The sequence below is a fragment of the Siphateles boraxobius genome, unplaced genomic scaffold (assembly GCF_051911475.1).
Source record: "Siphateles boraxobius isolate OS27281-9 unplaced genomic scaffold, OSU_SipBor_1 8, whole genome shotgun sequence".
NCBI lineage: Eukaryota > Metazoa > Chordata > Actinopteri > Cypriniformes > Leuciscidae > Siphateles > Siphateles boraxobius.
Window position 1 is genome coordinate 34,210,312 of NW_027509208.1, and position 27,565 is coordinate 34,237,876.

At 46.2% G+C, this 27,565-nt stretch overlaps 1 protein-coding gene across 1 annotated transcript in view; it reads left to right on the forward strand.

Moving 5' to 3' along the window:
- The first annotated feature begins 18,318 nt into the window (after positions 1-18,318).
- The window catches only part of tmem200a (transmembrane protein 200A), a 37,180-nt gene continuing 27,933 nt past the window's right edge, over positions 18,319-27,565 (forward strand). The window contains exon 1 of the mRNA XM_077219686.1: positions 18,319-18,878. The gene's annotated coding sequence lies outside the window, so the exon portion shown is untranslated. The remainder of the gene's footprint in view (positions 18,879-27,565) is intronic.

Genomic DNA, 27,565 nt, shown 5'->3' on the forward strand with positions numbered 1-27,565 from the left:
TTGGTAAATAAGATGAAATTAAACGCCCCTGTGAAAAATAACCCAGTGATGATTTTCTCACCCAGCTCATCACTAAACATGATGTGCCAAGTTTGAACATCCAAACGTGCAAATAACCAATAAAATTTTAAATGAGCAGGATACAGGTTTGGAGCAACAGGTGGGCGAGTAAATTATGATTTTTTTGTTGTTGTTGTTGTGCGAACTGCTCCTTTAAGCACAGACATTTTTTGTTGGTTAAGTGTTAAGACTAGATGTTAAGATAATAGTTAGGGAAAATGTGTGCTCAACCTTTGGGTTTTTAGAGTGAGCACTGTGCAACATCTTCATTTTCTGCACAAGCATATAATTCAGCCAGCATTACAGAAGAGATGGATAGAGACGTGAGTCTTAAGAGCAGTGGAGGATGAATCCAACGCCGCAGACAGCGTAGGTGTGATCACTATAGTCAAAGAGAGGATAAAAATAGACATGTTCTTGTGTTAATGAGTGCTTTCCAGCACAAGGTGGGTGGGGATAGGGGCTCAGGAATCCCACCTGGCATTGATGCAGGATTTTGATATTTGCTTTCTCATTTAATTATTCATGAAAAGACGATCATCTTAAAAGAGGACAGCCAGATGCTGTCATGAATGCCAGATATGTTCGCTGTGGAGGAATGCATGCAGGCTTCTTACATACAATGAGTCCGTTTTAAGCTCATTATGAGTAAATGCTCCACTTATAATGTGTTAGAATTATGTAAAGTGCAAGCATTATAAGGTGCTGACAACTCGTGTGTCGAATACTGCTCCAACAGCTTTCTGTTACATAATGTTTGAGGACAGATCAGGGTAATTCAAACAACAGATGGATTTCCCTTCATGTGTGGGGACCATCTATCAGCCCAGCACATACACAAGCAGTCTTTTACGTTTCGTGCCAACTGAGAGTAGTTTGGAGGTGACAGATAAAACCCTTAAAAAGGTGTTTGTGGGAGAAGACTAGTTCACACTGCCTCAACAAACAACAACCGATCCACGACCATTGGAATATAGGCTATGTTCAGACAAGAAAAAAATCGGATTTCTTGCATATCCAGATGGGTTTTTTAAAGTCTGGACAGCAAAAAAAAAAAAAAAAGGTTATTTGGAGAGCGAGATAATGCACCTCCATTTGTCCTGCATCTGTCTTAAAGCCTCATCAAATTTCCAAAGAAACCCATGCAGATAGGTCATGTCTGACTCTGGACACACAAATCTTATTTGATCACTGATTTGTCTGAACATAACTATAGTGTGTTTCAGGTAGTGTGAAACAGAATCTTTCTCCATTTAATGGCCATTCAAAAGTAAGCGAATATTCTGACTAAAAAGTTATTTGTTTTTTGTTTTTTTGCTATCAACATATAAATCACCCCTATTTCATTGATGCTTCACAAGCACCCAAATTAATAACAGCATGAAATAGATCATGAGATAATTGTTGGAGTTCAGTTCTTGGAGTTATTAGTCACATCTGGAGCCAAGCAATGAGATGCTAACGGATCCTTCACTCCAGGTATTTGGAAAAGACAACAATTGTCTTAAAGCATATTATTGCTTTATGTCTTTAAGCATAAAACACCACATAGACATATAAATAACATTAATAGCTGGATTTTCACCACAGGGGGACTTTAAAGGCATTTTGTGGAACAAAAAAATGGGTCTTCCAAGGCATCGCTGTGAAAAAAAAACATTTTAGAATTTTATTTCAATAGTGTATAGAACGTCCTGGTTGCGTATGCAACCCACCGTTCCCTGAAGGAGGGAACGGAGGACGTAGTCGACGTCGACTGAATGGGGATCACGCCAGGGAGCCTATCATCTTCGAGTTCTATTGAACGACCCAATGTAATTGCCGTGCGTGATTAGCATCACACTCCAGTCTAAGACGGGGGGAGACTCACCGGACAGTGACAGCGGAGAGACTCTGCCGAGGGAAGACACAGGCTCGCCATAGGGAGCCGTATCGTGGAAGAATACACATATGGGGTCGCCGTAGGCACCGCAACATATGGACCCAGCCTAACACAGGTTCCACCCTGCTTACAAGTGGTAGGCCTAACACCAGACGTTCCGCATGTCAGACGTCGGAGGGGTGTGGAGGAACTCAACAGGGTTCAGCTTTAAGGGAACTCAACTGAAGTAGAAAGGCGAACGTATCCAGTCCATAGGAGGGGAATGGCGCACCAAGCCGACACTTAAACCGGGCTCACGGTGAAACTGGCTTCATGAGAAGGGAGCCTACGGGAAAGAACGGTTCAACTAGGAGTCGTCCAGCCCCCAACTCTAGAATCTGTTTAGCAAAGCATAGCGTCAACGCCCAGGCGGAGCACTTTACACTCATCATAGAGGATCTCAACACCTAAGTGGACATGTTGCATCTCGAAATTTTTTACCGAAATGAAAGTAGGCACTAAGTGGCCAATTTTGCTTGGAAACAGCCGTCCCTCTCTGCTGAATTCATAACAGATAAGTGCTGGTCTGAGGTCTATGGCTTGCGTTCTGTACACTTCTAACCGCTAAGCGAACGGACAGAGAAAGCCAGGGCTGGATATGCCTCCTCCGGGGCAGGGCTTGAAGGCTCACCACCTGCTCCTATTATGGGAGAGGTAGGAACCTTGGGCACAATCTAAGCCGTGTCTCAGCTTGTGAGAGTTAGCCGGCCCGAACTCCAGGCACAATACGTTGACCGAAAGCGAGCAAGTTCCCACCCTCTAGTAGAGACCATGCGAGCAGGAGAACTGATATAACAGTATTTAAACTCACTGCCTGCAGTGGCTCAGGGGCGGTCTCTGCAGTGCAGTTGCACCAGAGATAAGGTCCAAGAGGATAAAGAGGGACGTAAGGATTTACATTACCTTGTTCCTCAGGAACCTGATGATCAGGATGTGCTTCTCCATGCTTCTTCATCATGATGAGCGTCATTTAACACCGAGGCAACATCATTTTGAGGGTGAAGGAAAACAGCCTACTCCAACCCATCTTTCAGGAAAGAGAGCACTGAAATGATCGAAAGCCTTCAGGATCTCCTCTGGAGAGAAGACGCACTCAACGACTAGGTCCCCATTCTAAAGGCGTAAGCAATCTACTCATTTCTAAGGGGTGCTCGCACATGTCCCTGTGATAGCCACCTGAACCTCCTCGTTCAGACGTAAGCCCGCCTGGAATCTCCAGGGGTAGAACGCGGGTGCCATCGTGCCCCGTCCCTGAAAAAGTGTTCAGGGGAAGTCAGGAAGGCTGTCGATGGGAACCAGGTCTGGTTGGGCCAATAAGGGGCAACTATGAAGACCTGCTCCCTCCTGACTTGGCACCATAGGTGCAAGCGACGGGCGCAAAAAGACAGAAGCACTGCTCAACACAACATGTGAAGATCACTGAGCTTCAGGAGCATTTCTGCTCAACACTTGAGTTTGATAAATTCACTGAACTTCTGGAGCATTTCTGCTCAAGACTTGCGTGTGATAAATTCACTGAGTTACAGGAGCATTTCTGCTCAACACTTGAGTGCGAAGAACTTCACTGAGCTACAGGAGCATTTCTGCTCAACACTGGGTGTGAAAGAATTCACTGAGCTTCAGGAGTACTGCTGCTCAACACCTGAGTGCGATGAATTCACTGAGCTACAGGAGCATTGCTGCTCAACATGAAGTGTGATGAATTCACTGACTTGAGCAGGCACCAAGCGACCATGAGTCGTAGTCACTTTTAGGAGGCTCACTGGGGAAACGCATTCCTGCGGGCCCCCGGGGCAGCTGAGAGCCAGTGTCTGTCCAAGGGTTGTCCGCTTGGACAGAAATAACTGGCAGGGAGACAAAACCGGAGAGGCAACTGAGCGGCCCCGGAGTGGTCATGACTCAGCTGGGCCCCAGGGGATGGAGACTCCACTCACCCTGGCTGTAACTGTTGTGAGGCTCGTTGGCGGCACGATTGAGTAAAGCGGGAAGAGTGAAACAAAGCGTCCTAAGAAGCTTCTGACTCCAAGGAGGAGGTGGCGGGTGAGTTGTGACATGCAAGGGAAGCTTGCGCAGCGGTCGCAATGTCTAACAACTCGAAGCATGAATGCCCGTGTAGTCGAGGGTCGCCCAGGCCCCCGTTAAAACACACCCTTTAAACATGGCCCCTCAGTTGAAGAGGGTTTGGCAGCAGACCGGGATGACTATAGTCACACAGGGTGAGCTGCTCTGCCACGGTCACTTTCGGACTCGATCGTGAAGCTAGCGCTGAAGCGGTCATATACGGAGGAAGCCAATGGCTGCATCTACCATATACCCCAGGAGCCTCTGAAAGTTCTTTCAGTGGGACCCTTTCTCACTTCAAACACCAGCTGAACACACTCTCATTGGAGAGACGTGTTAGACTGAGTCCATCTCCAAAACTGTAAAAGAGATACTCAGCCCGTGGGCGAGATTACTCTCTCCCAGTTGACCTGAAGACCCAACGGGCTCTGGAGCACTCAAAGGGAAGGACTCTGTACTGATACTTCAACCCTCACACGCAACACACAGGATGGCCTGCGCCACGGAAGGTAGAGATCTGAAGCACATGTCTTTCAGGTCGGAGCTGCAGACCAATCTTGGGCCAAGATGGTCACGGCCCACCACCTAGTAGCACGAAGAACGAGTTTACGACTGGCCTTCGTACCGGCTGGAGGAGCGGCTATATCAAATCCTTCGCCAGCAGGATAAGATAAGCACGCATAAGTCAGGAGCACTGCTCAACACTAGGTGTGATGCATATCACTGGATTTTCAGGAGCACGTCTGCTCAACACGTAATGTGATGATTATCACTGACTTGAGCGGGATAGCCGAGCCTGAAGTGGGGCAGCAAAGTAGAGAGAGTGGTGTTAGTGTGCTGTGCAACACTTACCTGTCTCCACTAGCGGCAGGAGGCGCGTGAGAAGGCGGATGACCGGGTCCTCAAACGCACCAAGCTGCCTGCTGGCGACCAAGGGGGAGCTGATGGGTGTAAGGCTAAAGGGTCACACCCGCCAGACTGGCCCTCTTGGGACCCAGGAACAGATGAAATTGCTCTCTCTTTGAAGTGTGGTTACCGCTTGCTCCGCTTTTTTTTTGGGGGGGGGGGGCCAGCGTCGGAACAGACACACACACAAACAAAGTCTCCACCCGGCCCTCATCAGGGGGGAGGGAGTGATCGTGCCAACTCCAAGAGCATCTCATCCATCCCTGGGCGGCCCGCTCCGGAATGCTTTCGCTGTCACTTGCCACCTGGCAGGATGTGGCGGATGACCTCCATCTGCGCTTGAGCGGCAGAGAACTGTTGGATGCAGTTCTCCGCCGCGTCGCCAACCAGCCCAACCTAGGAAATTGGGGAGACCAGGAACCGAACCTTGTCCGCATCCGCCATATCAACCAGGCTGAGCCAACTATGGCGCTCCTGGACCACTAAGGTGGACATCGCCAGACCGATCGCGCACGCTACGACACTCGTGCCCCGGAGGGCGAGGTCGGATGCAGTGCGGTGCTCACCTATGAGCGCATGGTCTGGATTACCCTCGTGCCGAGGAAAAGGCTTGCCCACAGGCTTTGTAAGCTTTGCCCGTCGGAACGGACGAAAACTCACAGACTTTAGGGGGGAGACGAGGATCCCCCCAAAAGGTAGCGGCCGTCGGACACAGGTGCACCTGTGTCGACCGACCGCTCCATTGGAGGGATAGCCTCGCAACCCTTCACCGCTCCTCCATCAAGGGTAGTGAGGGGGAAAAACTATTCAGGCAGTTTCTGGCAGAGAAAGGTGGCGTCCACAACCTGGTAAGCTCTCCATGCATTTGGGAAAGAAAGGCACTGGGGCGGCGAGCTGAGAACCAGCGCGTCACGCCCCGAGATACCAAATTCCAGATTCCAACCGAGACTGAACGGGACACGGTGGAGGTTCCACTCGAGCCCGGCAGCCTCGGCGGCCCGTTTAAGAATAGCTGACATTTCTGGATCTGGCTTGGGCAATCTTACACTCCCAGAGGGAGATAACACCGCCAAGTCGTCATTTCCAGAGGCCAGCTCACCCTCCGATGCTGCTATCGACATCTTATCCTCAGGGGAAATCCCCATTGAAACAGCTGATCAGTCCATTACAGAGGGACCAGCATGCTCAACCGGAATTCCATCGGGTGCGGTGTGATGGAGGAGTGAGGAGCCCACAGGGAATGGTTACCAGGCGAGACATCCATCACTATCCTCCGATCACCCATCCCACACGGCACCCGGGGGTGGGGCATGGTAATGGGGGAAAAGGGAAATGGACCCGTGTTGCTCTTTCAGAAAATAGGACCGTCACCAGTGCCGGAGCACACAGGGGAACAGGGAATGACCGCGGCAACACTGAACAGAGAACTGTAACAGTGAAGCACTCACTTTTCTGCCCTCTAACCAGCCATCAACACACACAAACATTTAGAATTTGTTGCTGTTAAAACAGCAGTTGAGAGCTCAAAGCTCGCGATCACCGCTGCACTCGCGCTGTAGAACACCAGCACTGGGAGAGTCTTCCTGAAGAACACCGACACACTCGCTCGTTGTAAACAACAGCACTCTCAGAGACATCAAACGATCGGCTCCGAAGAAAAATGCAACTAGTGCGTGCATCCATTTCCGTATTTATACCCGCGCCGCGGGGGCGAAGTGTGTGGTGCGAATCACGCACGCCAATTACATTGGCTCGTTCAATAGTACTCGAAGATGATAGGCTCCCTGGCGTAATCCCCATTCAGTCGACGTCGACTACGTCCGACGTTATCGACTGAAAGGGAACTATAGTTATGATTATAGTAATCGTCCTTGGAGTGAACAGCCCTTTATACTCTGTGTGTACTGTACTCAACTGAAACACTGAGAAAACACATTGACACAGCAGGAATATGTATTACACTACACAAGCTCCCAGCTGCCTACGCTCTGCTTGAATAAAATATTCATAAGTCACAGGCTACGTATGCAGGTTATGAGATCTTGTTCATGAGCAGAATTCAGCAATGCCTTCATGGATGCCAAAAATACTAATGTCAAGCTCCTGTTTATTCCATCTAGTTTAAGGGTAGGGACACCGGGCCTGTGCTGAAAAGCACAGAAAACTCATCCCGGATGTGCAGTTTTCCTCCTGGGATAGCAGGCATGTACTGATGTTTGAAGAGAGGAAAAACATGTAATTTTAATGGCTTTAAACTGCGAAATCTGATAATAGATGCAGGTCTCACTCTCAACGACTGTATAACAATCCTTTATTTTCTAAACCGCTCATTGTTTCCCTGTGTGTCAATCAAATAAAGGTGAGCTAGAGAAGAGAGTGGCAGGAAAACAAACACACAAACCCCCCCCACACACACACATGCAATAACAGTCATTCGTAATTGAAATTTGAACTGTTAAAGTCTCGTGGGTATTTCACTTTGCTGCCTGTCAATTCTCTGTACTGTCTATCCCAATCCCGTATGTCACCATTTCCGGGTCCAAACGCTCCTTTAGATCCCAAAAGCAAGCAATGAGTGGTGCTAATATACAGTGCATATAGAAAATCACCATATACACTTGAAATAGTTACAGCCTGACATTTTCCAGCTTTATTTACAAATAACCGGATTGTAAAAGTCATCTGATTTAATACTTCGAAGAGCCACCTTTTGCTTTAATTGCAGCCATTGATCTTTTTGGATATGTCTGTAGCTTTGCACACCCAGATTGGTGGAATACATGTCGATTCTTCCTTGCAGAATTGCTCAAGTTCAGTCAAATTCTGTGGTGATTAGCAATGGACTGATCTCTTAAAGCCCATCCACAGATTTTCTATCAGATTTAAGTCAGGGCTTGGCCACTCAAGGACATTCTCCTTCCTATCCTGAAGCCATTGCGTTGTTCTTTTGGGGGTATGTTTAGGATCATTTTCGTGTTGGAAGATGAATGACCTGCTCATTTTCAGCTGTCCAGCTGAAGGGACACAGGTTTTCCTCAAGAATCTGGATGGCAGCATCTATTTTCCCTTTAATTTTTGACCAATCGCCCAGTCCCCGCTAAAGAGAAACACCCCCACAACATGAACATGCTTCACCGTAGGTATGGTGTGTTTTGGGTGGTGTGCTGTGTTTGGTTTTTGGAGTTCAGTGCAAAAAGGTAAATTTTGGTCTCATCAGACAATCACACTCTTTGCCAGATTCTTCCAGGTGTGTTTTTGTTTAGCGCAAACAAGACTGAGTGTGACACTTTTCAGGGATAGCTACTAATTAATTACTAATCACAACATTAACGTGTCCGATATGTAAGCAATTGTCTTTTTTTTACTCTCAACGTGGTCATAAAATGCATCACTAATTACTCAAGTGTTAGTCACTGTGCTGGAACTACTAGTGATCTGGACCATTATTTTAAAGTGAAAAACGTCTACGGTTACGTATGTAACCCTCGTTCCCTGAGTAGGGAACGGAGACGTTACGTCGGATGACGACGAATGGGGTTTCGCTTAGAACACCTACCTACTTCGAGTATTACAAAACAAGCCAATGGCAAAGAAATGCCATGGGTCTGCGGAATTTGCATAGCGTATCTCCGCCTTACCTCGTGGGTATAAAAGGAGGACGCCAGCAACATGCAGATATGTTTCTTCGCTGAGGAGCCAAGACTGAGCTCAGGCGATCCCCGCGGTACAGCGGAAAGTGGCAGGCAGACGTAACGTCTCCGTTCCCTACTCAGGGAACGAGGGTTACATACGTAACCGTAGACGTTCCCTTTCGTTGTCACTCCGAGTTACGTCGGATGACGACGAATGGGGTTACCAGTCTAATCACGCCACCTTCTCAGCTGTCTTCCAGTGCCCTGCGTAAATCGAGATCCCTGTCAGCCTGGACAAAGGACTCCATTTATCACAGGAATACCAAAGTACACTGGGAAGCATATCCCAAGCTTAGGGGAAGTATGCAATTAATGCCAACCCAGAGGGGGGGGACTTAGAGAATACACATATGACCCGAAGGAAGCATATGGAAAACACTGGGGTGTCCAGCCGCAGGTGGAATATTTCAACCCCAGGGGTGGCAAGGTGGCTTGCCAAGGGAAAGACACATGCTCAGAGAGGCTTACAGTGGAAATACACATGTGGGGGTCGCTCAGAGGAGGGACCGTGCACACGGGAGGCACCTAGCCGACGCACAGGCAATAGACACTGGCGCCGACGTCAGGAGTGCTGGAGGAGCTCAGGGCTTTCAGGAAAGCTCACCTGAGGAAAATATCGCACGTATCCAGTCCGTGGAGTGGAATGGCGAGCAAGCGAAGACACCTGAGCGGGTCCGGTACTAGCTGGTTGAAGCGAGTACACGAGAGGACACAGGCTCCACTCGGAGATTATAGAATCTGGCGAATGTGTTAGGTGTCGCCCAGCCTGCAGCTCTGCAGATGTCTGTTAGCGAGGCGCCATGCGCTAGAGCCCAAGAGGACGCCACACTCCGGGTGGAGTGGGCAGTCACACCAAGGGGACACGGTCGACCTTGCTGCTGGTATGCCAAAGCAATGGTGTCCACTATCCAGTGAGACAACCTTTGCTTGGAGAGAGCCTTTCCCTTCAGCTTCCCACCATAACAGACAAAGAGCTGGTCAGAGGTCCTGAAACACTGCGTTCTGTCTACATAGGCGCGGAGAGCGCGTACTGGACAGAGCAGTGCCAAGGCTGGGTCTGCCTCCTCCGAGGGCAGCGCTTGCAGGTTCACCACCTGGTCCCGAAAGGGAGTGGTAGGAACCTTGGGCACGTATCCAGGCCGGGGTCTCAGGATCACGTGAGAGGAAGCCGGCCCAAATTCCAGGCACGCTTCGTCAACGGAGAATACGTGCAGGTCCCCAACCCTCTTGATGGAGGCCAGTGCAACCAGGAGCGCTGTCTTCATAGACAGGAACTTAAGCTCGACTGATTGCAGGGGCTCAAAGGGAGCATTCTTCAGGGCAGTTAGAACCACTGAGAGGTCCCAAGAGGGAACGAGAGGAGGCGAGGCGGATTTAGTCTCCTCGCTCCTCTCAGGAACCTGATGACCAGGTCGTGCTTCCCCACCGACTTACCTTCAATGAGGTCATGATGTGCGGCAATGGCGGCAACATAGACCTTCAGGGTGGAGGGAGACAGCCTTCGCTCCAACCCCTGTTGAAGGAAGGAAAGCACAACGCTGATCGAGCATCTCCGGGGGTCTTCTCGGCGAGAAGAGCACCAGTTGACGAAGAGGTTCCACTTCAACGCATAGACGTGTCTCGTGGACGACGCTCTAGCGGAAGTGATGGTAGCCACCACCGCTGGTGGTAGGGTACTCAAACCTGCCTCGTCCCATCCAGGAGCCACACGTGGAGGCTCCAAAGATCGGGACGAGGGTGCCATAGGGTGCCCCGTCCCTGAGAAAGAAGGTTCTTCCTCAGAGGGATCGGCCAGGGAGGTGCTGTCGCGAGGAGTACTAGTTCGGGGAACCAGGTCCGGTTGGGCCAGTAAGGGGCAACCAGAATGACCTGCTCCTCGTCCTCCCTGACCTTGCGCAAGGTGTGCGCAAGAAGGCTCACTGGGGGAAACGCATACTTGCGGCCCTGCGGCCAGCTGTGCGCCAGAGCATCCGTGCCGAGCGTGCCCTCGGTCAGGGAATAAAACTGGGCGCAATGGGTCGAGTCGTGAGAGGCAAACAGATCTATCTGCACGTCCCCGAACTGGTCCCAAATCAGCTGAACCGACTGGGGATGGAGTCGCCATTCTCCAGGGAGTGGCCGAAGCCGTGATAGCTCGTCGGCTGCACAGTTCAGGACTCCGGAATGAAAATGGCTCGAAGCGACCTCAGATGCTTCTGACTCCATAAGAGGAGGTGGCGGGCGAGTTGCGACATACGGCGCGTGCGTAGACCACCTTGATGGTTGATGTACGCTACTGTGGCGGTATTGTCTGATCGGACTAGTACGTGTTGACCCCAGAGCAACGCCCGGAAGCGGTGCAGGGCAAGGCGTACTGCCAGCAACTCGAGGCAATAGACATATCATACTGCTCAACACTACATGCGAGAATCACTGAGCTTCAGGAGCAACCTTGCTCAACACCTGGGTGTGATAAATCTCACAGAATTTTTCAGGAGCATTTCTGCTCAACATGAGAGTGTGACAGCATGTCCATTGCGCATGGCGCCCCAGCCCGTGGAGGCATCTGTTGAGACAACAACATGCCGGGAAGCTCTTTCCAGGGGCACTCGGGCCCGTAGAAAACTGAGGTTCGACCACGGGGTGAGTACTGACGGCAGGTCGGAGTAACTGGTACTCGGAGGGTGCCGTGTTGCCATGCCCACCTCGGGACTCGGTCGCGAAGCCAAAGCTGAAGCGGTCTCATATAAAGCAATCTGAGCGACGTACCGCGGCTGCAGATGCCATATGCCCCAGGAGCCTCTGAAAAAACTTCAGTGGAACCGCACTCTTGCGCTTGATAGTCTCAGGCAAGTCAGCAATGGCTGAGTGGAGAAGGCGACCAAGTCCATACCGAGAAAAGAGATCCTCTGCACGGGGCAAAGTTTACTCCTTCCCCAGTTGACCCGAAGGCCCAGACGAGCTAGGTGCCGGAGCACTGGGTCCCTGTATTCGCAAACCTGGTCTCAGGAGTGAGCCTAAGACAGCCAGTCACCGAGATAGTTCCGGATGCGAACCCCGTGTTCCCATGGAGGAACAAGGGCTGCCTCAACAACCCCTGTGAAGGCGCGAGGAGACAGGGCTAGCCCGAATGGGAGAACAGCGTACTGATATGCGCGTGCCCTGACAGCAAACCGTAGGTATGGTCTGAGTCGAAGGAGAACGAAGACATAAAAGTAGGCGTCCTTCAGGTCGATTGCTGCAAACCAATCCTGTGGCCGCACACATCCAGAAATGCGTATGGCCAGGAGCATCTTGAACGGCAGCCTGTGAAGGGAGCGGTTCAGATGCGTAGGTCCAGGATTGGCCGTGACCCACCAGATTTCTCCGGGACAATGAGGTAGGGGCTGTAAACCCGGACCTCATTTCGGCTGGAGGAACAGTCTCAATCGCACCCATCGCCAGTAGGGTAGCAACCTCCGCTCTCATGATAGGGGCATAGCCACCGACCAAAGTGGAGCAGACTCCCCTGAAGCGGGGAGGAGACCGTGCGAACTGAATCGCAAGCCGAGCCGATGGTTCGCGCTACCCACCTGAACAGAAGGGAAGCTCTAGGCAGGCTCCCAACTGTACCAGCGGCGTCAAGAACCACAGACGTCCCCCGGGTGGTGCAGCGAAGCGGAATGACCGGCCCAGACGTGGACGGCATAGCGGCCCGGTGTGGGGGCAAGGTCATAACCTCACCCTGACAGAGGAGCCCAGGGAAGGACCAGCGTTCCACGGGGGCCTGCTCTGTCAGGGGTCTGGCGACAGAGGGGGACAGGGGCGAAGCGGTCCGTGGACGGCACGCCGTGTCAACCGCCTCTGGAACAGAGGGGGACGAGGAGAGCACGGCTTGTGGGCGGCGCTCTGTGTCGTCCGAGAATTCTATATGCTCAGAGACGAGAGAGTCAGTTCTTTCTGAATAAGGATTCTTCGCCAGCCCTCCACCGGGGAAAGGAGTGGCCCTCCTACCAACTCCTGGAAGAACTGAGTCTCATCTCTGAGCAGCCCATCTCAAAAGTGCCGCTAACCCGGCGTTTAGCGGGGGGCGGGGCTGGAGAGGGCTGTGGCGTCCCAGCTACGGTCTTCCAGAGCCAGGCCCGGGTGAATGGGCGGGGTTGGAACCGTAGGAGGGTGCCTTCGGTGGTGGGCAGACTGAGGGATCTGAGCGGACGGCGGGGCCGTCGGGCAGAATAACCTCAATCTGCTCATGGGCGGTTGAGAACTGTAGGGCAGAAGCACTCAACCGCACCGCCGAAGAGGCCGACTTGGGAGATGGGGGTGTCGAGCAGACGGGTCCACCCGACATCGTGCACCTCAGACCGGTCAGCCCCACAATGGTGAACATCACCTGACTCCGAGAGCGTACGGCCACTTTCGTCGCTCGGAGAGCAAGGTCAGTGGCGGCGCGCAGCTCACTGAAGAGCCTCGGGTCAGTCCCGCCCTCCTGCATGTCCATGAGCATCTGGGTCAGGTAGACCAGCAGAACGGTCATGGGATGCAGTGAGGCGGCTGCCTGTCCTGTGGCACTATAGGATTTCGCCACAGATTAGTGTAGACGAAAAGAACTACAGGCTTTGGACGGGTGCTTAGGATTGCGCCAGGAAGCACTCTGAGGACACAGTAGCATGGCAACAGAGCGTTCAACCGGGGGGACCCCAGTGTACCCATGGGCAGCGGCCCCTGAGGGGAGGAAAGGCGGATGAGACCAACGAGCGGACCCGTGATCTCATCATGCACGTCCGGGAGGAAAGATATTGGGGTTTGCCGTGGACGCGGGTCAGCGGCCTCACCCAAAAACCAATCGTCCCGGGAAAGCATGGCCGTCATCTCCGGATCAGACTCAGGCACAACCGTATGCACACCAGAGGGTGGCAGCTGTGACGAGTCGTCATTTCCAGAAGAATCAAGCCCACCTAGTGATGCTGCTACAGACACAGCATCATCCTCTGTAGCTTCAAATGAAAACACACGGGCCACCCCTTTTTTTGGGGGGGGGGGGTAGACTTGTGGAATCATCAGTTCGCTAGCGGGCACCGTCATCAAAGAGGGGGGCTGGGGTCGCGGACACAGAGTCGGCGCCTTGTTCCAGACCAACACCCTGGAACAGGTACCAGTCCGCTGCAACCAGAAATGCACGGGCGAGCCGTCTTTAAAAAGACGTGCTGCGTGCGAGCTCTTTTAAGAGAGGAGAAAAAAACTCCGCGATGTTGAAGCACACAGGGAGACACACACACACTGGCAGATCACTGCACAGATCAGCAGGCACTGTGAGCTCGCTGCAGATCGCCGTCACACCAACATCGGAGAGAGAAGCTCGTCTCGTAGAGCAAGTCAGAGATGACTGTGGAGTGAAGAAATATTCTTGGCTCCGAAGCGAAAACATATCTGCATGTTGCTGGCGTCCTCCTTTTATACCCACGAGGTAAGGCGGAGATACGCTATGCAAATTCCGCAGACCCATGGCATTTCTTTGCCATTGGCTCGTTTTGTAATACTCAAAGTCGATAGGTGTTCTAAGCGAAACCCCATTCGTCGTCATCCGACGTAACTCGGAGTGACAACGAAAGGGAACATATTTTTCACTTTAAAATAATGGTCCAGATCACTAGTAGTCCTTGAAGAGTGACTAGGTACCACTTGAGTAATTAATGATGCATTTTATGAATATATTTAGAGTAAAAATGATGACTGATTACGTCTCAGACACACGATAATGTTCTTTATAATTTGTCAGTTAGTTAATAGTTCTTAATGAGGCTAATCTCATTACTAATTATTGATTACATAATAACCTCCTATAAATGTTATATCACTTACTGATTAGTTAAGCTTGTTTTTATAGTTAATAGTAGCTGAATAGTACTACTCCTTAGTCCTACGTTACTTATTAATGATGGACCATTATTGTAAAGTGTTACCGCTTGTGAGATAGTTGACACATGCACAGACCGATCAGTGTCCTTCAAACTCCTTCAAAGTTGCCTTTGGGCTCTTGGTAGCTTCTCTAATCAATGTCCTCCTGGCTCGGTCATCCAGTTTGGATGAACAGCCTGATCTATAGGCAATGTCTTGGTGGTGCCATACACTTTCCACTTCCTAATGATGCTCTGAACAGTACTCAGAGGGATAGCTAAAGCCTTCGGAATGTTTCTGTAGCCTTGTCCTAACTTGTGCATTTCTATAACTTTATCCCAGAGGCCTTTTGAAAACACTTTCCCAACCAGGGTGAATTCTTCGCAGTTCTTAAAGAAACAGCTGGTTTTATTCCGAAGTAATCAAAACCAATACAATTGATGTCAGGTGGGGTCATTAGCCTGGTGTTTGATCTGGAAGTTGATTGGTTGCACCTGACCAAGTTTATAATGGTATTATGTTACGTCTACACGACAACGATATCCTTAAAATCCTTAAGTTTTCCCTTTGAGTTTTCCGCGTACAGACGACACCATTGTCAAAATAATCCCCATTCACACGGATCCGCGAAAATGACTAAAAACCCTGTGTTCTGCTGCCAGACCAGTAGATGGCGATGAAACACTTTAGACTGCACACTAAATACGCATGTGCATGACGTCATCATCTTCAGAGGTTCATGTTTTTGTTGTTTACACACAAACTGTTTTCAAAAGATTGCGTTTTCAGGCAACCAAAACGCCGTTGTTGTGTAAACGAATGGCCAAAACGCATAAAAAATTTACGTTTTTACCGTTGAAAAATGTGTTGTGTAAACCATACCATACTTTACCAAACTAGGTATTTCACTAATTCATTTGTAATAATCCTACAGAATGTTTTAAAATGCTATTTTTACTTTGATAATGAGGGTTATAATGTGTTCAAATGACTCAAAAAAGTTGGACATTATTCATTTTATTTTTGGCACTGTACACTCGAGTGTGGTTTGATCCTAACCTTTATCTCCACAGTGAAATCTCATACAGCCAGACAGGGATTCATCCTCATAAACGGCTGTTGAGATGACAATTTAACAAGCAGATAACAAGCATCAAAACATAAATCTTTAAAATATGTTAATGAAGTAGAGACATATTTGATCACCACAAAAGCTCATGTCATCATTAAACCCTAGTTAGAGAGTGAGAGACAGAAAGAGCGAGGATAGTGATTGTATATTCGTGTGTGTGTGTGTGTGTGTGTGTGTTTGTGTGTGTGTGTGTGTGTGTGTGTGTGTGTGTGTGTGTGTGTGTGTGTGTGTGTGTGTGTGTGTGTGTGTGTGTGTGTGTGTGTGTGTGTGTGTGTGTGTGTGTGTGTGTGTGAAAAAAAAGCCTTGTGAACTCAGCTATGCACAGCATAAACACAGGAAACCACACAGATGCCGGCATCTGTAGGCTTTTAGATAAAGGATTTTAGTATGTTAACTCTTTAACCGCCATGTGCAGGAGAACACACTTCCCAAGGAAACCCTCTCAACAGATTGTGTAAATTTGACAGAAAATAAAGAAATAATAATTATTCTAAATACAAGTGAGTAATTCAATTTCTCAAAGATTAAAATAAAGTGAATGTGTGTTTGTTCCTGCGGCAGGCCTCCTCTGACCTCTTAAAGGAATAGTTCATCCAAAAATGAAAATGATCCCATGATTTACTCACCCTCAAGTCATCCTAGGTGTATATGACTTTCTTCTTTCAGACGAACACAATCGGAGTTATATAAAAAAAATGTCCTGGCTCTTCCAAGCTTTATAACAGGAGTGAATGGAGGACAAGATTTTGAAGAAGCCACAAAAAAAGTGCATCCATCCATCATAAAAGTAATCCATACGACTCCAGGGGGTTAAGAAAGGCCTTCTGACACGAAGCAATGCTTTTAAGAAAAATATCCATATTTATAACTTTATAAACTATAATAACTAGCTTTGTGTTCGTCTGAAAGAAGAAAGTCATATACACCTAGGATGGCTTGACGGTGAGTAAATCATGGTATAATTTTATATTTTGGGTGAACTATCCCTTTAACATTTAATTTGAACTATCCCTTTTTGTCTCACACAGTAGAAAATACAAAAATAATTGTAAGATATTTTAGTTTATATTTCTTCTTTCTCTCTGTTTTGTGTACAATGAGATGCCTTTATTGTCCTGCAAAAACTGAGCTTTTTGAAAACACTCTCCCAAATTTAAAATGCCGTTTTCACGTTGAAGTGTGGACTGTAAAAACGAGGTATTTGAAAAGGATTAGACATTGTTTAGTCATGTGACGCACATTGAACCCACAATATCTATGTTTATACCCAGTATTGTACCTGTTGGTATATGCTATTTACTTTCACTGTTGCTAAAGATATGTTACTTTGCATACTCTTCATATTGCAGTCCTGCAAAGATGACAGGAAATGTACTCACATTTGCTGTCCTGCAGAGCAGTTGCGTTTTAGACCAGACATATAATGGTGACTGAGTGCGACTTGGTTAATGGTGAGATATTCTGCTGTAGCCTATAAAATGACCCTGCCAAAAGAATAGCATAAGAACTTTAACTTTACACAATTTACTTTAATAAATTGTTATTTATTATGTTTCGTCTGTATCATCTCAGTGAGATTTCAGAAGGGTTTACGCATGCGCAGTAAGGTCAATTTAGAGTTTATGGGCGAGAAACTTTTGGAAAACGCTTGAAAACGCAAGCGTGGACGGAGTCAGAGAGCGTTTTCCAAATGAAAAGGCCATTTTCAAATGTATCCGGTTTAATGTAGACATAGCCTTAGGCTAATAGGAAAATGTTCTAAAAAGTGCATGTGCAACATTAGTACAACATTATAGTCATTGTAAAAAGGAGGTTGTGCTGGTCTCCTATTGTGCCGTATATCCGAGTGAAGCGCTTCCGGAACAAGAACTAATGTAGGGCGGGGCTTAATTTAATTAATTTCTTGATTGGATGGTTAAATGGTAGTGGTTTGCTATTGGTGGACCTCATGTGATTGACAGGTTGCCCTGCCCTCGTCATCAGAGAAGAGAAGTTGCAAGAGGAAGTTATTTTGATTCAAGATTATTATGAGACACATTACTTTAAAACAATAATGATGTGCACAGATACATCATTTAGAATACAATAAAATTAATTGTCTATTTTGATTTCGTTGTGCATTGCTGTAAATTAAATATGAGTTGTTGTACCCAAATAGTTGGGAGTAATTGATTCGGCTCATGTCATCAAAATCTCACTCCAGAAACTTAGAAACCCTGCCACGGTCTGCACAGTCTCTCAGCCGCAGACGTCACGCCCACACTCCCTTCACTGAACGTGTTGAAAGTCTGGCTGCGCGGGAATACTGTCTATATTTCAAATGCACAAAGTGCATCTTCTTTAATAAAAGATGCGCACAGTGAGAGATTGAAATGACAGCAGCTGTGGTTGTACCATTCACTTGTATCCTACAGAAATATTTACATCCAAGAAATTATTGTGTCGGCGTTGCTTTGGTGTAACATACTGTGTTTTTTTTTCAATCCCACGCAAATTATTAAAAAATTCTCTCTCTCTCTCTCTCTCTCTCTCTCTCTCTCTCTCTCTCTCTCTCTCTCTCTCTCTCTCTCTCTCTCTCTCTCTCTCTCTCTCTCTCTCTCTCTCTCTCTCTCTCTCTCTCTCTCTCAGTGTGCGTCATCTGGAATGGCGTCACGTGGGAGTACAAAGCCAACGCTCCCGATCTGCCTCTTACAAACGATTCGCGCCTCGCCTCGAGACCGCGCCTCTGAGGGGATACTTCACAAAGAACACTAGCGTTCATTATTTACTAAAATAATGCAACCAAATATGAGTGACTTTTATCGGCACAAACTCGTCTGTTTGATAGGATTATACAAACATCTGAGTGAAACCACGGATATCACGCTCGCCTTTGAATTGGTTATTGTGGATTTATAGACGAGGAAAGAAGGAAGGAGAGAAAGAAAGACGAACTTATTTCGTTTTGAGATATTTTTATTAAGACCACTTTTTTTTGCTTAAGAATCGTGAAGTTAGTCTCGAGCGCGTATCCAACTGCTGGCGCGCTGGGCTGAGATGGAGAGGACGCGCGCGCTCAGATGGAAGTTTTCTCTCCAAACAACCAAACAGAGAGAATCCGATGGACTGAATAATGAAACTACAAAAAAACAGCTTTTAAAGCAAAGTATTAGTTAAATTATCCTCTACGGTGGAGTGGAAATATGATGATCGTGAGATCTACTTGTGCGTAATGGACACATAACATCAGGAGGAGGATCTCAGCATACAGGTGTGTATTATTGGTCAGTAAACATCAGTGTCAGGTTTTATCACTAAATCGTAAATCAGTACAAATATATGGATCTGGAGGTCGTTTTTTGGGTCGTTTTTATGGATGTTTTATGGATGTAATGTTCCTCATTACGCTTAGACTTCAAATGTATTTCTTCTCGTCTCACAAGTATTTTTCTGAACATTTGAGTGGTCCTGTTTATTCAGCAGATTTGTTAAAGGTTAGTATCTGTCCATCAAACAGATGAGCAGATGAACACAATACCAATATTGGAGAGCATATGTATGATCGATATGATCATTGGGCTGGAGAGGACTTTATTACTTCTGCCACCCACACACACAAACAAACAAACACACACACATGTATACACACTCTTACACACATACTCTCTCTCTCTCTCTTTCACACACACACACACACACACACACACACACACACACACACACACACACACACACACACACACACACACACACACACACACTCTCTCTCACTCTCTCTCTCTCTCACACACACACACACACTGAACTGTGTATGAACAACAGATGATCGTGGGTAGTCATATATTCATACATAAGTCTAGACACCATCAAGACAATCACTCAATATATTCTTGATTCTAACTCAAAATAAAATAATAAAAGAAAATACATTTACAGTATAATTATACATTACACATATACATATATTAATACATTTAGCTTACATATTACAGTTTTTTTAATTGCTTACACACTAAAAGTGGTACTTGAGGCTCACTCAGTGAAACCATTCACTAATGTATCTAATCTTCGGACCAAGTCTGCAAAACTAAAAGCACATTATCTGCTTTACACAAATTGGCATAGCTTAACATAGTTCTCTACATTAGACAGATCATTCAAAACTAACAGCTCTTGTGTTTCATTTAGAAAACACTGCCAATTAAATTCCACAATCATTTCCCGATTGCCTACACCCAATGATCTTGTGTGAAAACACAAGCTGAATGTGACCTCAGTCCTTTTGGTGTTCACATATAGTGTACTCAGAATAGAACCTTGTACTTTTTTTTGGTCCTCTTCAGGATCGAAGTGATCTCAGACCCTTTCTTGTTCACACCAGAACCTCAAAAGAACTACGATCCCACCTTTCTGAGGATTTTGCACAAAAGTTTGGAAGCTTGATTTTAATCTTTGAATTAAATTTAAAAAAGAAAAGTAGAATAAAGATACAAATGAAAGAAAGAGAGGCAAAAGAGAAAAGTGGGTTTTTTTGGGGTGGGGGGGCTAACACTTTTCAGGTAAAGAAATACTACAGAAACTGAATAAAGTATCAATGTAAAAATAATCAAATGTAAAATAACACTGGATAGGGCGATATGGCCAAGAAAATCTAATCTCTGTATCTTTGGGTTATCGACATACGGTATATATCTCTGTATTATCATCCGTATGTCAAGTTTTCTACTTGAATTAAAAAAGATCTGTATTTATTTATTTTTAAAAATATGTGTTTCACATTCTGCCCAATGTTGTCCTACAAACAATGTTCATATTGAGGGCTATGAAAACCAATATAGTGAATGTAACCATATAGGTTCTGGTATATACATTAAGTGCAAACAAGGGTTACAATCACATTATATTCTAACACATTAAAATCTAAAAACCAAAAATAATGATTTTATTTTTAAATTCACTAAACTAAAACTGAAAATAAATTCAAACAAAAGAACAGTTAGGCTAATTAACTACTAAAAAACACTAATTAACCTACATTTTATTACCCCACTACAAAAGTCACTTTAGAGTTACTGCTATCATAAAAATACAATTATTTGTAAGTTTAAAATTCTACATGTGGCACATTTATTGTCCAACAAAAAATATTTTAGCAAAAGATATATTTTAGTCTGAATTATTGCGCTCCTATTCTATTTGCGTCTTGCGCATATGCGCATGACGGCGCTCATTCACGGAAATCTGTGAAGTTTAGCAGAGATTTAAAGCAGGTTTACAATAGTAACAAATTCAAATTCTGCTGAAAACCAGCTCTAAGTCAATAGTGTCATACAGCTCAAGTCGGTTCAGTTTTGATTCAGTTCAGTTTCATTACTGTGTAAAATTCATCAATTGTGCATACATACTGTATACAGTTTACTTGTGCTCATACGTGTACATGTGACAAACTCCTGTACACTCCACTGCACACGAACAAGCAAAAACAAAATTTTTAGAAGAGTTTAAATAGTTATGAATGAAGTGTTTGCTTTTTTTCAAGAGATGTGTGACATGTTGTGTTCAAGTTTTGTGGTTTTGTGTGTAGTTTCTAGAAATGGGGCCATAGTTCAAGAAATTGTGTAAAGGCAATTTTAAAAAAAACTGTAAAGGTGCTACATGTAGAATTTAGAAACGTCTAGGTTACTAATGTAACTCCCATTCCAACGTTAATCGACAGAGACTGACAAATTGGGCTCTCGCCTAAGAACCCAATCACCTTGAAGTGGTAACAGAACGAGTCAATGCACGTTGGCTAGTGAGATTTGCATCGCAAACCGCACCCCAGCTTCCGGGTATATAAGGGCTTGTGTGCAATACTTACATCAAGCTTTCACTTCGGAGCCAAGACGGTGTCCTGGCTGTCAGCGAAGGAACAGGAGTTGTGGCGACAGGTATTAATGTTGTGTTTCCTCTAGGTTTTTTCCAGCTGTGTTGGCAGGCCCATTTCCCCAGCGGGAGGGGGCTTCGCCAATTAGTGGTATTCCCATGGTCCACGCCCCCTTGCCCCAGGTGTTTACGTATACAGGCTGGGGTCTCGGGGTGACGTGAGAGTTAGCTGACTTGAATTCCAGGCTATTAATAGAAGTGAGTGCAGCCAGGAGTGTTATCTTAAAGGGCAGGATTTTAATCCCATCAGGACCACGGAGAGGTCCCAAGAGGGAATGAGGGATGGCAGAGGGGTATTCAATCTCCTGGCGCTTCTCAGGAACTTGACTACCAATTCGTGTTTCCCTACAGACTTAACTTGTAGAGGGAGCTCTTGCTGAAGTTATAGTGTCTACTACCGCTGGGGTTAGGTCACTTAAACCCTCCGCGTCCCATCCAGAGAACACACGTGGAGGTTCTGTAGATCTAGATGTGGGTGCCAGATTGTACCCCGTCCCATAGAAAGCAGGTCCTTCCTCAGTGGAATCCACCAGGGAGGGGCTGTCGAGAGGAGCATGAGTTCTGGGAACCAGGTCCGTGTAGACCAGTAAGACGCAACCATCAAGGCCTGCTCCTTGTCCTCCTTGACCTTTCACAGGGTCTGTGCGAGTACGCTCACTGGGGGAAACCCATATTTGCGTAGGCCCGGGGGACAGCTGTGTGCCAGTGCATCTGTGCCGAGGGTCCCCTCTGAGTGAGTCCAAGTGGTCCCATACCAGCTGGTGGAGTCGCCACTCTTCCCTGGAAGTAAGCTGTCGGGAGAGCTTGTCAGCTGCACAATTGAGGTCGCCCGGGATGTGAAATGAATAAAGCAACCAGAGTCACTTTTGACTCCAAGGCCCAAGAGACAAGGCGCTGTGTTGCTCACTGTCAACTCACTCTTCTTGTAACCCAGAGATTGAGGAATTTGCTCTTTTGCTGAGATTTTGGGTACCACTGGCAGTGAGACCAGTGGGGGAACAGAAACAAACTAAAACAAAGGATTCTCTGCCCGGCCCTACACCGGGTGAAGGAGTAGTTCACCATCTCCTGCAAAGAGATCAACTTTGCTGCCTAGGTGAAGGCTGCTGCTCTGGCCGCAATGGAGCTGATGTAGAGGCTGCAGGGGAACGCCCTCACCGAGAAGCAGGCAAAGGGACCGCCCCAGACTGGCGGGTTTTGGCAGCAGTGTCTCGCCGGGGCAGTATGTGTTTGGTCGTCTACATTTGCTGTTGCACAGCAGAGAACTGCTGGTGAAAGTTCTCAACAGCGTCGCCAAATAGTCCTGCCTATGAGACAGGGGTGTCAAGAAAGTGGACCTTGTCAACATCCCTCATCTCACCCAGATTCCGGCACAGGTGGTGCTCCTGTAACACTAGCGTGGACAACGTCTGCACCAGGGACCGTGCAGTGACTGCGCAGTGACTTTCATCGCCCAGTGACCGTAGAGCAGAGTGAAACAAAAGTCTGCTCGGCCCGAAGCGAAAGCTTGATGTGAGTATTGCACACAAGCCCTTATATACCCGGAAGCGCTGGTGCGGTTTGCGATGCAAATCTCACTAGCCAATATGCATTGGCACGTTAACATTGAACGTGACTGACTGATAGGGAACCCTTGTTATTACTGACACTGGTACTGTAGCTGTTAAGTGAACTGCAGCTGCACTTACTGCTCGTGCTCACACTTGTGCAAACTTTTTTATGTATAAGAGACTGAACGTGATTTAAGGACCTGATAAACTCACGACGAAGTTATTTTTCATGCTTCACTTAGAAGTAAAAAGATATAAATACCTTTGCTGCGAAATACTGTTAACGAACATCCCGATGCCGTCCACATTGCTGAGAGCAATGTTTAGATAAATATAAATATGTGCTGCACTTTCCTTTCAATAACAAAATATACACAGAACAAAAATGACAGTGGTGAGAAAACAGCAGTTCAGAAAGCATCTGAATATATCAATGTGGATATGTTTGCACCAGCTCTGCGATTCACCGTCTGACAGATGAGGTCATTAAAATTACACTTTTTATGTGATACTATGATTTTGAGGTATATTTGAGACTAATCTCACATAGCCTGATCTATATAGTCAGTATTATTTGAATTAATCCTCTATGTCATTACAGTACAGAATGGCTCTTTCGGCATTATACTTTACATTCTATAAGCATCCATGTCATGTGTCATTGAACGGAAGAGAAGATCTCGGGAGTGTGAATGTCACATCCTTCTGATTTTCCCGGCGAAACCGGTCCGAGTCTTTCACATAAAAATCCTTCTTCAGGCTTTCATAGACAACCAAGTCGGGGAAGGTCGCTGTTTTTAAGTGTTGTTACAACATGTCATCCACTTTCGTCTGAAGAGACTGTTCAGCAGGCATCCCCGAGGCATGGCTAACGACGCAGTGTTACAGAGGTTACAGTCGTGCGCATGCCAATTATGGCTCATGACAAGACATCAGAACTGACCGTTTCAACCTGAAATGCCAAGAAAACACTCCCCTTTTGGGTCACATACAGGCTGTCAGTGACATTATTCCCTACGGTCACTGGCCATGCTATAAGCCTCAAAGAGGCCTCGGAACAAGGAAAAGCCTTCCAAGGCTGCTCAAGGGGTTGAAACCAACAGCTTCCATGGAAGTTTTTTGGATATGGCCTGGGGGTCTGAAAGGAGCCCCGTCCAGTCACTTCCTGAGGGGGACCTAGAGTCAACCCCAAATGCCAGCAGGCAGGCTGACCTGATCAAATCTACTGACCTAGTCTTGCCAACAACCTGTCTGTTTTCCTAAACAGATTCTTTCACAAAACCAATTAGGGCTGGTCCGAATACCATTTTTTGAGCTTTGAAGCTTCGGTAGTAATGAATATCGAATATTCGAAGCATATTCGAAGCTTCGGAATCTCTATATGTCTGTCTGTCCGTTTGCATTTTGATTATTTCGAGAACCGTTTATCCAAATGACTTCGCAAAGGAGTGCAGTGTCGTATTTGGTGCAATATAGATAGACAGGCGAGACGCGACACATTCAGAATTAATAAACTTTTAATAAACTACAGAACAGCGCGAGCGGGAAGCAGCGCGCCTCACGCGAGCAGAGCTTTTATGTTCCGAGAACGGACACTGCACTAGTGATATAAAACACACACACACACACACACACAGTTCTGTTAACTTAAGCAATATTTTTAATAAGGTAGTCTAATATTTTTCTCACTAACAAATTACTGACAAAGTAGGGTAGATTTAAATGAAGAAGTGGCGCGCCTCACGCGAGCAGGGCTTATATGATCTGAGAATGGACACTGCACTAGTGATATAAAACACACACACACACACACACACAGGTCTTTTAACTTAAGCAATATTTTTAATAAGGTAGTCTTATAATATTTTTCTCACTGACAAAGTAGGGTAAACTTAAATTAATAAAAACTAAATTTAAATAAATAAAAACTAAATTTAAATAAATAAAAATGTAATTTAAATAAATAAAAAATAAATTTAAATATAGAAAAACTAAATTTAAATAAAGAAAAACTAATTTAAATAAAGAAAAACGAAAAATAAATGAACGAACTGTAATAGCCCAAATAAAGAACACGGTAGCAATAACAATAACAATTTCAATAACAACATCATACATTTTAATTAACGAACAGTTTAAATAACATAAAATAAATTCCCTTTTATAGAATTAAACAAACTGTAAACAGAACAAGGTAATTTCAAATTATTATTGTGATTGCAAAAACAAATTTTAGGCTGGCTAGCATAATTAGTGCAGCTCACATTTCAATTAACAGAAAAAGTCGAACTTTCAAATAAATCACAATCAGGACAGGTTGCAGTCTACCTACACTCTCTTCATGTTGTGTTCGAGGAAGATGAATTTGTCCACATTTTCAGGTAAAAGGGAACTTGGGTCTTATTAACGACGTAACCAGCTTTTGAGAAAATCCGCTCTGATGGAGTTGAAGTGGCTGGAACGCAAAGGAGGTGTTTGGCTGCAAATGCCAGTTTAGGGTAGCGGTCACTGTTCGTTTCCACCATGCAAGTGGGCCCGACTGTACTCCATCTCTTTCTTTGCGCTGTCTCCGTGTTCTTCTTCCTCTTCGTCATTATCGGACTGCATCAGCATTGAAATCTCCTGCTGTTTTTTTTTTGGTGGTGGCAGGCAGTCTCGATCTTCTCCATGGTTTACTGACAGCTCTTCCATCTCCGGAACGGTCTGTTGCTGGTGCAGATGTTCAGCCAGGCGGACAACCTAAAATCCAATAGCATTTTCTAGCATCTATTCGTTGTTGTGCACAGTATAAAGTACCCTAGTGTGGCATAATAATCATATTAAATTACATTTAAATTAATTATTTACTAATTTAAATATAAAATATTAATATCAGTCTAACCTCAATGTAGACCAGGTCCTTCTTCTCGTTCTCAATAAATTCAGGTGCTTGAATCGCTGGTCTAGTGCTGAAGAAAGGAGGAAGATGCTGCCGGGTTCCAAACTTAACAGTTGCCATCTGCTGTCGATCTCCGTGACGAGGGTCTTCTTCATTTCTCTAATGACAGGGCCGTCATCCTCCTCCGGTGACAGGTGCCGTTTTTTCAGGTTAAAGAGCATTGGCACAGTTGCAGACAATGATAAGTTTGCCTCCTGTGAAATTAGTTCTGTGAGTGTGATTAGGGGCCCCAGTACTTCTGCTGTCTCCTGTGCCAGTTTCCACTGGTCTGCTGTCAAGTCAGGGGTGCGATCTCCTGTCTTCTTGATGCTGGGATCTGACAAAATAGCTGTCACTGGCCATCGTTGCTCTTACAGTCGGTTAAGCATTTCACATATAGAGTTTCAACGAGTAGCGACATCTTGAATTAGTTTGTGCTCTACAACTTTCTGCTGCGTTTGTTTCTCTTTCGAAGCAGCTGTAGCCTTTGCACTTTTTTTGAAGTGTCCCACGAGATTCCTGGCAGCCGCAACTGTGCGACGTATTCGGTACTGTTTTAGAGCTGTATTTATGCACAGCTGTAGCGTGTGTCCTGAGCAGCACAGCCCTTGAACGTTGCCCCATTTCTCCGGTTCTTTCTTCAGCATCTCGGTGCACAGCTTCATATTGCTGGCATTGTCATGAACAATGGCTACTCGCTTATAATTTGGAATGGTGAAGACGTCCGCCGCGTCTCCAAGCTGTTGCACAATGTTGATTCCCATATGGCTCAGCTCAAATGCTTTGGTTTCCAAAACGAAGTCAGAGAGTTCCCACTCCTAAGTAATAAAGTGACAGGTGACAGCCATGTACGCCTCCATACTCACCGAGGTCCAAATGTCCGTTGTGAAACTCAGGGCTGTTGACTTTGCAACAATAGCAGAAATTTGGCCTCGCAGATCGCTGTACTTTAGAGACAGGGTGTTTGAAATACTGGAGCGGTTTAGGACAGTGTAGTCGGGCTCCATCTTCTTAATTGATTTTCTGAAGCCTTCGCCTTCAACTACATTAATGGGTCTCATATCCATAGCGATGAACTCCACTATGGCATCTGTTATTTCTCTCTTTCTTTTCTCCATTATTGGTTTTCAGAATTGTAGGACCTGCTGTGAAGCTTTTGGTGTGGTTGAGGATGTTGATGTTTGCGAACGCCATACCTGGGGATGTACCTATAGACAAAGTATTATTAGGCTGGGCTACAGTAGGCTACATTTTTACTGTATGTCATTAACTGCCATATTCGCAAGAAATGTTATTTTCCAAAAAAATTAAGTGCACGTTTTTACCACGTGTAAAATTACTGATGGCAGATAAAAGCAGCTCGGTCTACTTACAGAACTCAGGTGATTTCTCAAGCTTGATGTGCTGTTGTGGTAGGCCAGTTTCAAATTGCATATTTGACACACTGCCTTTGTCTTGTGTTCCTCACTTAATTTAAAGTTTCCCACACAGAAGTCCTCTGCATTTTTGTCTTTTCGCTGAATCGTGACGGTCATGACGTTCAACTCATGGGCGGTTTAACTGGGG